At 45.1% G+C, this 10,672-nt stretch overlaps 1 pseudogene; it reads right to left on the reverse strand.

Annotated features, from left to right (window-relative positions):
• LOC138780349 (dynamin-like GTPase OPA1, mitochondrial) overlaps positions 1–6,562 on the reverse strand; it is a 70,173-nt pseudogene extending 63,611 nt beyond the window's left edge.
• Between the last annotated feature and the right edge of the window lie 4,110 nt (positions 6,563–10,672).

Here is a 10,672-nt window from a genome sequence, read left to right on the forward strand (position 1 = left end):
AATGGTGATCAAGTCCTGAGGGTTCCAGAAGAGACCTTTGCTGAGATGATCCTTTTCTTCTTACTAGAAGAGGCATCAAAGTCTGCGGAGAGAGGAGAAAAGGAGTGTCTAGGGATTCCAAAAGCCATCCCACTTATTAACCTCTTAGGGACATATGACGTACCCAGCAAAGATCTCAATGAGAGATCAATGCACTTATACTAGAAGTCCCCCAGAGGGGCTTCTAGTACAAGTGTAAAAAAAAAAAAAAAAAAGTGTTGTTAGTAAAGAGTCCCCTCCCCTAATAAAAGTCTGAATAACCCCCTTTTCCCATGTTTTAAAAAAAATAAACAAACATGTTTTGTATCGCCGCGTACGTAATCGCCCAAACTATTATTAATCACATTCCTGATCTCGCACGGTAAACGGTGTAAGCGCAAAAAAATCCCAAAGTGCAAAATTTTTGATCGCATCAAATCCAGAAAAATGTAATAAAAAGCGATCAAAAAGTCGTGTATGGGCAATCAAGGTACCGATAGAAAGAACACAACATGGCACAAAAAATTACACCTCACACAGCCCCATAGACCAAAGGATAAAAGCGTTATAAGTATGGGAATGGAGCGAATTTAAGGAACGTATATTTGTTAACAATGGTTTCAATTTTTTACATGCCATCAGATACAATAAAATTTATACTGATTTTATATCGTTGTAATCGTAACGACTTGAGGAACATGCATAACAAATCAGTTTTACCCCAGGGCAAATGGCGTAAAAACAAAAAACCCCTAAATAAAAAAAATAAAAATAAAAAAATTTTTGTTCAATTTTACAATTAGAATTTTTTCCTCGTTTTGCAGTGTATTTTATGCCAAAATTCAGCCTGTCATTGCAAAGTACAATTAGTGACGCAAAAAATAAGAGCTCATGTGGGTCTCTAGGTGGAAAAATGCAAGTGCTATGGCCTTTTAAACACAAGGAGGAAAAAATGAAAACGCAAAAAATGAAAATTGGCTCCGTCCTTAAGGGGTTAAAGGATAAGTTCGGCCAAAAGCATTTTTTAATATGTTATTAGTTATGGAAAGTTATACAAATTTGAAACGTAGATTAATTATGGGAAATGCACATTTACTGCTATTTCCGTTAATTTAGCAGATCATGGAGGCTTCAAATTCTCAGACATTTCATAATGCCACGAATCAGGGTGTAATTTTAATGGAGTGTCCAGCAGGGGGCGCACTATATATAGAATACAATGAGTACCATTGACTTCTATATATAGCGCACCCCTGCTGGACACTCCATTGGAATCAATGGCTGTCTATGGAACAGGTCAGTCTGCACATATATACACAGTACTACTCCCCCATCATCTGCTCATAGTATGAGCAGATGGCGGGGGAGTAGTAGCAGGGCCATCCCCAATCTGCCCCCCCCCCCCGCTGCCGGCACATATGCCCTGGTACTAATTTCCCATCATCTGATCATACTATGAGCAGATGATGGGGAAGTAATACCAGGGCTATCCCCATCACAGCCGATGCTGTCATTTGTACGTCCGGCGGGTCCGCTGCTGATGGTCTTAGGCCTACTTACCCCGAGACTGGGGCCTAAATTACTAGCCGGACGTACAAATGACAGCAGGGGCGGCATCGGCGGTGGCGACAGGGGGTCCAGGCGGGTCCGCTGCTGTAATTTAGGCCCCGCTCTCAAGGGGGAAGTAGGTCTGAGACCAGGGTCTACTTCCCCCCTGAGATCGGGGCCTCAATTACAGCAATGGACCCGCCAGACGTACAAATGACAGCAGGGGTGGCATCAGCAGCGGCAACAGGGGGTCCGGGCGGGTCTGCTGCTGTAATTGAGGCGCCGGTCTCAGAGGGGAAGTAGGCCCGAGACCGGGGCCTACTTCCCCCTTGAGACCGGGGCCTCAATTACAGCAGCGGACCCGCCGGATGTATGAATGACATCAGGGTCGGAATCGGCGGCGGTGATAGCCCTGGTACTACTTCCCCATTATCTGCTCATAGTATGAGCAGATGATGGGGGAGAAGTACAGTGTATATATGTGCAGACTAGGGATGTCACGATACCAGAATTTTGAGTTCAATACCAATACCAGCTTTCTTATTTCGATACTCGATACTAATTCGATACTAAATAAAGTTTGAAAAAATATGTAAAAATACAAATATATATTTTTTTTAAAAAAGGGAACAGGTATTATTAGAACCTTTATAATGATTTTTTTTTTTTTTTAATTTAAAACTTTTTTTGAACACTTTTTAATTCCCCTCTACCCCGCAGCATACCTCCCTGTGCACAACTCCCAGTATACCTTCTTATGCACTACAACTCCCAGCATACCTTCTTGTGGCGATTTGTAGTGCACAAGCGGGTATGCTGGGAGTTGTGGTGCATAAGAAGGTATGCTGGGAGTTGTAGTACACAAGGAGGTATGCTGGGAGTTGTAGTACACAAAGAGGTATGCTGGGATGTTGTGTCGGGAGGCTGCTGCTGCACAACTGCAACTTTCAGCATACCTCCTTGTGCACTACAACCCTCAGCATACCTCCTTGTGCACTACAAATCTCCAGCATACCTCCTTGTGTACAACTGCCCACAAGAAGGTGTGCTGGGAGTTGTAGTGCACAAGAATGTATGCTGGGAGTTGTAGTGCACAAGGTGGTGTGCTGGGAGTTGTAGTGCACAAGAAGGTATGCTGGGAGTTGTAGTGCATAAGGAGGTATGTTGAGGGTTGTAGTGCACAAGGAGGTATGCTGGGAGTGGCAGTTGTACAGCAGCAACCTCCTGACACAACTTCCAGCAGCACAACTTCTTGTGCACTACAACCCCCAGCATACCTCATTGTGCACAAAGAGGTATGCTGGGGGTTGTAGTGCACAATGAGGTATGCTTCTGGGAGTTGTAGTGCATTAGCAGCCTCCTGACACAACAACTCCCAGCAGCATACCTCCTTGTGCACAACAACTCCCAGAATACCTGCTTGTGCACTGCAACTCCCCACAAGAAGGTATGCTGGGAGTTGTAGTGGACACAGAGGTATGCTGGGAGTTGTTGTGTCAGGAGGCTGCTAATGCACTACAACTCCCAGCAGCATACCTCCTTGTGCACTACAACCCCCAGCATACCTCTTTGTGCCCAAGGAGGTATGCTGGGAGTTGTAGTGCACAAGAAGGTGTGTTTCTGGAAGTTGTAGTGCATTAGCAGCCTCCTGACACAACAACTCCCAGCATACCTCCTTGTGTTAAACAACTCCCCACAAGAAGGTATGCTGGGAGTTGCTGTGCCACTGTACCGGACGGGCCAAAGGAAAGGGGGGGTGGCGCAGTATTGTGGACACTGAAGGGTGTGACACTGCGAGGGACTGCATTGCACCGGCAGGTCCTGGGGGTGGTGCGGCGCTGGGGACCCGGCTGCAAAAGCAGGAACTGGTGTGTACGGGGGACCCGGCTGCAGCAGCGGGAACTGGTGTGTATGGGGGACCCGGCTGCAACAGCGAGTCCTGAGTGTGTGTGTGTGGGGGGGAATATTTACATGACTGCCGCCCGCGAGGTCGCGGCCAGCAGTCATTAGCAGTGGCGGACGCTCCATATGCAGAAGACTCCTGCTGCATATGGAGAGGCTCAGGAGGGGTTAAATGCCACCGTCAGGTGTGACAGCGGCATCTACCCTGTAAAATAGCCGACACAAGCGATTGCTATGTGCCGGCTATTTAAATTTGGCGCGGCCGGGAGCGGAGTACGAGCGGGCCGAGTAAGTGACAGGTTGGGGCAGGGGGCGGTACACAGAGAACATAGCCGCCGGCCGTGTTCTCTGCGCTATACCTTATGTTAAGCTGCGTTATAAGGCAGTTTAACATAAAGTATTGATACCAGGAAATCCTGGTACCGAATGGTTTTTCTGCCCGAAATATCGATAGTAGTATCGATATTTCGGTGCATCGTGCATCACTAGTGCAGACTGACCTGTTCCATAGACAGCCATTAAATCCAATGGAGTGTCCAGCAGGGGAGCACTATATATAGAAGTCAATGGTACTCCCCTGCGCCCCCTGCTGGACACTCCATTGGAAGTACGTCACAAAATTTCTGAGAATTTGAAGCCTCCATGATCTACTAAATTAAGGGAAACAGCAGTAAATGTGCATTTCCCATAATGGAATGTACATTACAAATTTGTCTAACGTTCCATAACTAATAACATATTAAAAAATGCTTTGGGCAGAGTTGTTCTTTAAGGATCTGAGATGGGAGAACCCTAGTATGATACTGAGCCCAGAGAACTGCAGGGATAGGGATACAACCCTAACACCGACATAAACTGCCCTGACTGTAGGGTGGGAATGATCAATAAGGTCTCTAACTTTAAGTAAAATCTGGGTGATCTTGTTATCAGGAAGGAAAGATTTTTGTGCTCAAGAGTCAAGGCAGATACCTAAAAATTTACAATGCTGAGATTTTTCCTCATTAACCTCCTAACCTAGACTGGAAAAATATTCTCAACCAGCTGAATCTGAGACTCTAAGGAGATGAAACTACCTACTAAAAGGAAATTGTCTAGGTAGGGGATAATGATGATATCCTTCTCTCTGATATGCACCATTACCTTTGCCATCACTTTAGTAAAAACTCTAGGTGCCTGTGACATACCAAAGGGCATAGCAGTGTACAGAAAAGGCTGAATCAAGTCCTCCATTCTGACAGCTACCCTAAGGAACATCTACCAATTGGGATGTACAAGGATGTGATCCCTGAAGTCAACGGTAGCTATGAAGTAGTTCTCAGATTCCATTCTAAATCTCTCATAAGACAGGACCTTATTCAATGGTGGTTCTATAAGAACCACTTGGTTTCTTGACCAAAAACATGGTGGAATAGAATCTTACTTCCCTCTGGTCTTCTGGCACAAGAACCAATACCTTTTTACTCAGTAAGAAGTGTACCTCTGAAACCAGAGCTGCATGCTTATCAGGATCTGAGGATAGGTCAGTAGTCAGAAATCTTTTCCCTGGGAAGCACAAAAAAGTGATCTTTAAACTAAACTTTATTATATCCAGGACAAATGAGTTACTTTGTCGCTTCTTACAATAAGGACAGTCTTTACTGGGATGGTCCTTCTTAGAAGCTTCCTCCAGTCATAAAATACAAATAACACAGGCTTTAACTAAAAACAGTATAAGAGGAACCAACTAAGGGGAGAACCCCTCTTGCCCCCAGCATACTGCAGGAGCTTCCGCCTGGGAAGCTTCAGATGATTCAACACATTATGACTATCAGAATCCACAGTTCAGAGGTGGAGAGTGAAATGGAGTGCCAAAAAGCAAAATGTCAGAGCAGCAGCAGTAGGCAGTAACAGCAACCAATAGCAGCCACAGCAATAGAAGCAGAGAGCAGCAACAGCAGGCAATAGAAGCAAAAAAGCTTCTATACCAAAAGCGCAGAGCACTCAGCGGCACTGAGCTTCTGCTGAACTTTTGAATCTCTCGCCAAAACAGAGGAGACCGGATGGCCCCACCTCCGCCATGGCACTGATGCAGTTCACTCTCCCACTGCATGGTTTGCAGTCCTCCCCTTGACAGGCTGCAGCCTGGACGCTGCAGAACACGGCCTGTAGTAGGTCCCACCTCCGAGAGATTCCACGCCCCATCACACAGCCCACCATCTCACTAACATGCGCACATACCAGCCACCAGAGAGGAGGCAGAGGATGCCGCACCAGAGATTTGGAGGGGCCAGGGGGCAAGCCGGGACCCGTTTTTCTAGGAGGTGCTGGGGCAGGAGCCAGACTGGGCCGCAGCTCATCACAGAGACTTACGCCACCTGGGATGCCGATGAGCGAGAGCTGTACCGGTCTTACCGGTGACATGCTTCAAAGATGATCTGAAGGAGAGGGGAAAGAAAAATTACCTCTCAATCCTGTTCCCATGGGACAGGAAACAGTAATGTGCTGGTGGGGTGCTTTGCTTGCTGGTGCGGTGCAGTACGCCTCTACATAAATCTCTGTAGCGTCGAAGATGCAGGGACATTTTAAGGTCCGGCGTAAAAAATGTCGGACTTAATAAATGTCCCCCAATGTTTTTGCAATCTGTTTTTTGAAAAAAAAAAAAAAACGGATGAAAAATGAATGAAAAAACCGATGCATCCGTTTGATCTGTTTTTCAATTGAATTCCATTATAACATACACAAAAAAAGTAGTCGACCTAATTTTTGCGTAGGTTAAAAAAAGGATCCGATTTGATCCTTTTTTATAATGGAATTCAATGGAAAAACGAATCAAATCGGGTGCACACACATGCATCTGTTTTTTCCATCCATTTTTCATCTGTTTTTTGCAAAAACTGATTGCAAAAACATAGTGTGAACCCAGCCTTGAGACACATTGAGACACACAAACGCTTTACAAAACACAATTCTTGCAGGATATGAAATGGATATGCTCACACATCTTGCCCACCTGATGACAGCCATCCTTTTAATAAGCTAAAGCTTTCTCCTAGCTTCTCAAAGTCTGGAAAAAGCTTAGCCAGCTCCTTATAATCTGGAAGAGCTTTACTGAGTCTCTCTGCAAATAAGAAGTCAGTGGTTAATATGACTTAAACATAACTGCTGCTTCTCATGTTGTATTGGAAGAACACACCAAAATGTGCTAAGTTCTTAAAAGGATCTTGAAGACAAGAAAAGTGAGAATGCATACATGGCAATAGTTGCCAATTAGATTGGTATATACAGCTTACTACTATACACCTATCATCCTTGGCATTTCAACCACCTGTCTATTATTATGTAGGTCATGGCACCAAAACAGCCAATGAGGAAGAGACACCGAAAGTTAGGATGACATGGTATCTGGCACTAAGACATTAGCAGCAAATTGTGTGAGTCATGGGACTTGATCTCCATAGTTCTGACTTTGCTATCATTTAAAAAAAAAATAAAAAATTTAGATATGCCACGCAAATATGTGAAAGGTTTTACAATTACTAGACATAGCCAAGAGAAGCACATAGCAGCTAACGTCACTCCCTGGTTGAGCGCTCAAAACATGGCAGTCCCAACATTGAGACCCTTCCTGATAATTTTTTTTTTTTTTTAAATGACAGTAACATTTTAATGTAAGCAAATCATGAAGCTACCATGGCTCTTTACAAGAGAGGGGAGAGTTCAAAGAAGGCTAAGACTGATTAGCAAAATGTAGGCAAAGCGAGAATGAATTAGAGCAACAGAGTTTTCTCTGTATTAACAGTAAGAAGGCGGCAAATTCTTTGGATGTTTATGAGGTGCAGGTGGCAAGTTTTTTGTAGGGTGTAAAAGAAAGATCTGATTTCAACATGACCCCAAGTCAGTATGTGTTACTTGGGAGTTATATTAGTGTTAAACTTAGGGATGGAAATGTTATTAAATGGAATTAGTATAAGCTGTTCGGTTTTAGAAAGATTCTGTTTTAGATTTATAGGGGACATGATGTTTGAGACTGCAGACAGTCACTAGTGTTTCGTCAGAGTACAGGGTGAGGTCACAAGAAGGACATAGAGTGTCAATGGCCCGCAGGTGGTACTGAAAGACAAATCTGCTGACAGTTTGTCTAATGGGGACTGTGTACAGAGAAAACAGGAGAGGAGCCAGGACTGATCCTTGAGAAAACCCAGCAGTAAAGTGAAGAGGTGGAGAAGTAGAGCCAGCGAACGATACACTGAAGGAAAAGTTACACGTAGTTCTAAAAGTACAGGTATACTTTAAGTATATTCTCAAGAAGTGTAGCAGAAAGCTCCTAAGCTGTATGCAAAACTGCTAGAGATTTCAAGTTGCTGAAATTATTGGATACAGCCCTAGGGAGTCCTGGAAAACATGGATATAGCTGTATGTTTTCCAGGCAGCATTAGGGCAGCATCCAACTTCTTCAGCCACCAGTATACAAATGCAGAGTGTTTGGGTGATCCTGAAGTTTACTTATCTGTAGACGCTATCTATAACTTCTGCACAGATTAAAAGGGGAACTCCGGATAAGAAAAACTTGTTTTCTATTAAAAGTACATTAAAAGTTAAATATATGTGTCTACACAATGTATTACCGTATCTGTACGGTTCTATCATACTGGTAGCTTATAGAAATCCAGGAAGTGAAGAAAAATGGCCTCTGTGCAAATCCACATTGTCTCCTGAAAGACCACTATGCCTTACATAGTGGGCCCATGAGAACAGATGCCCCCCGTTATATTGCTTGGTGTGTTGTTCTCTCTCCCGGCCCCTCTTTTATTGTAGGTGATGGATTAGTAGAACCGGGTCTAAGGACTACGGTGGTTAGGTGACGTCACCGCAGATGCATATGGACAGTAGCTGGGCAGATGAAGGTTACCATGGTGATGTGTGGCAGAGGTGATTGGACAGCTAGTGAGCGGGAAAAAGAGCGAGTATATAGTGCGCGCCAGGGCCGGACTGGGACTGAAAATCGGCCCTGGCATTTCAAAGCACACAGGCCCACTTACCGTACGGGGTTGTCTATGCATTATCTATGCAGAGTCTAGCCGACAAACATTATAGGTTCTTAGCTCCAACACCATCATCACCTCTATACAAACTCCCCATCTATATTGTCCCACGCTGTTACAGCGCCCACGTTATGCCCCTTGTAGTATTTAGAGCCAGGTTCCCTCTATGAAATAGAAAGGCCCCCTGTGGTCTAGTGGTCTAAGGAGCATAATGGTGGGTGTAGTAGTGGTCTAAGGAGCATAATGGTGGGTGTAGTAGTGGTCTGGGGGCATAATGATGGGTGTAGTAGTGGTCTAAGGAGCATAATGATGGGTGTAGTGGTCTGGGGGCATTATGGTGGGTGTAGTAGTGGTCTGGGGGCATAATGGTGGGTGTAGTAGTGGTCTAAGGAGCATCATGGTGGGTTTAGTAGTGGTCTGGGGGCATAATGGTGGGTGTAGTAGTGGTCTGGGGGCATAATGGTGGGTGTAGTAGTGATTTAGTCAGAACCCATACATAACACCTCCCCCAGTGCCTCCATTACTCACACACTCTGCTGATGATGATGGTTCCTCCTCTGTCCCGACTGCTGCTGCTGACAGGGAGGAGGAGAGTCACACACAGGGCGCTGCCCCCGGCCTTCAGTGAGGGAGGTCATGTGATCTCTGCAGGGGAGGTCATGTGATCTCTGCAGGACCCAGAACTTACATGTAAATAAACAGGCCCAGCTGATGCCTGTTCATTCTGCATGGCAGTGACAGGGCCGACAGGGGCAGCAGGGGGCGGGGCTTCCCGGGACAGGAAGAAGAGGAGGCCGCACTGCACTGTGAGTCAGAAGACAGCCTGTAACCTTCTGATGCTGCAGGGCCGTGTGATTGGCTGGGCAGCATCAGGAGTTTACAGGAGTTGGAGGAGGAATTAGCCGGGTATGGAGGGGGTCCGGACCGGCCCACGGAGGGGGCGGCCCCTCTGGCATTAGCCAGAACTGCCCTATTGCCAGTCCGGGCCTGGTGCGCGCTCTGTGACCAAGGGCTCAGTCGGGTACCTCACCTTAAACAGCCACTGCCCACCCTCCCCTTATTTAGATCACACAAAATGTCACTGTGTTTTTATTAGTGGGGTGTGGTCACAGAGTAATCTCTGTGGACTGGTTTAATTTTGGACTTTAAGTTATGAATTATTGAAATAATAATTAATAAATTATTTTATGTTTAAATAAAGTAAGCCATAATAAAACACTGTTGCTTGTTTTCACCAACCAGTTGTTTGTCTTTTTACAAAGGTTTATTTAAGTTATTTATAAGTGTAAGTGGGCCTTCTGGTTTCATGCTCCTTCTGCTATCCCCCCTTAGGAGACAAATATTCCATGCTTCTTTCTCACATTGTGTGTGTTTGCTGAGATCAGGTTGATGATGCAGACAGGGCGTGATCTCCCAGGAGGCTTGGCTGGATCCTCCAATCCCCTGAGTGATTCACCATCTCTGACCGTCCAGAAGCAGGTGTTGCACTGATTCTCTAATTGTGCAGAAGTGTGCAGTGAAATTAGGGCTGTGTTCACACATGTTGGAGTGTCATTGCAGTACTGCAGCGTATTCACAAAAATGATGCAGTTATGGTGCGTTTACACAGGCAAATTTATCTGACCAATTTTGGAAGCCAGAGTAAGGAATGGACTTGAAAAGACAGGGAATCTCAGTCTTTCCTTTATGACCTGCACCCTGTTTATAGTCTGTTCCTGGCTTTGGCTTCAAAAATCTGTCAGATAAATCTCTCTGTGTAAACGCACCATAACACAAGTAAATTATGTTAAACGGCAGAGAGGATCAGAGCCTTACTGTGGGGCTCAACTTCAAAGATAACAGATGCTTGATCATAATATGTGCGTGGAAATGAAAAAAAAAAAAAATTCAAAAGTTTTTTACTTTATTCCAATATCAGCGTTACAGGTAGAGAATACAGTGTGCTGTGTGGTTTTACAGGTAGAGAATACAGTGTGCTGTTACAGGTAGAGAGTACAGCAGCGTGCTGTGTAGAGTTACAGGTAGAGAATACAGCGTGCTGTGTGTGTTACAGGTAGAGAATACAGCGTGCTGTGTGGTGTTTACAGGTAGAGAATACAGCGTGCTGTGTGGTGTTACAGGTAGAGAATACAGCGTGCTGTGTGGTGTTACAGGTAGAGAATACAGCGTGCTGTGTGGTGTTA

Source organism: Dendropsophus ebraccatus, unplaced genomic scaffold (genome assembly GCF_027789765.1).
Source record: "Dendropsophus ebraccatus isolate aDenEbr1 unplaced genomic scaffold, aDenEbr1.pat pat_scaffold_810_ctg1, whole genome shotgun sequence".
Taxonomy (NCBI): domain Eukaryota; kingdom Metazoa; phylum Chordata; class Amphibia; order Anura; family Hylidae; genus Dendropsophus; species Dendropsophus ebraccatus.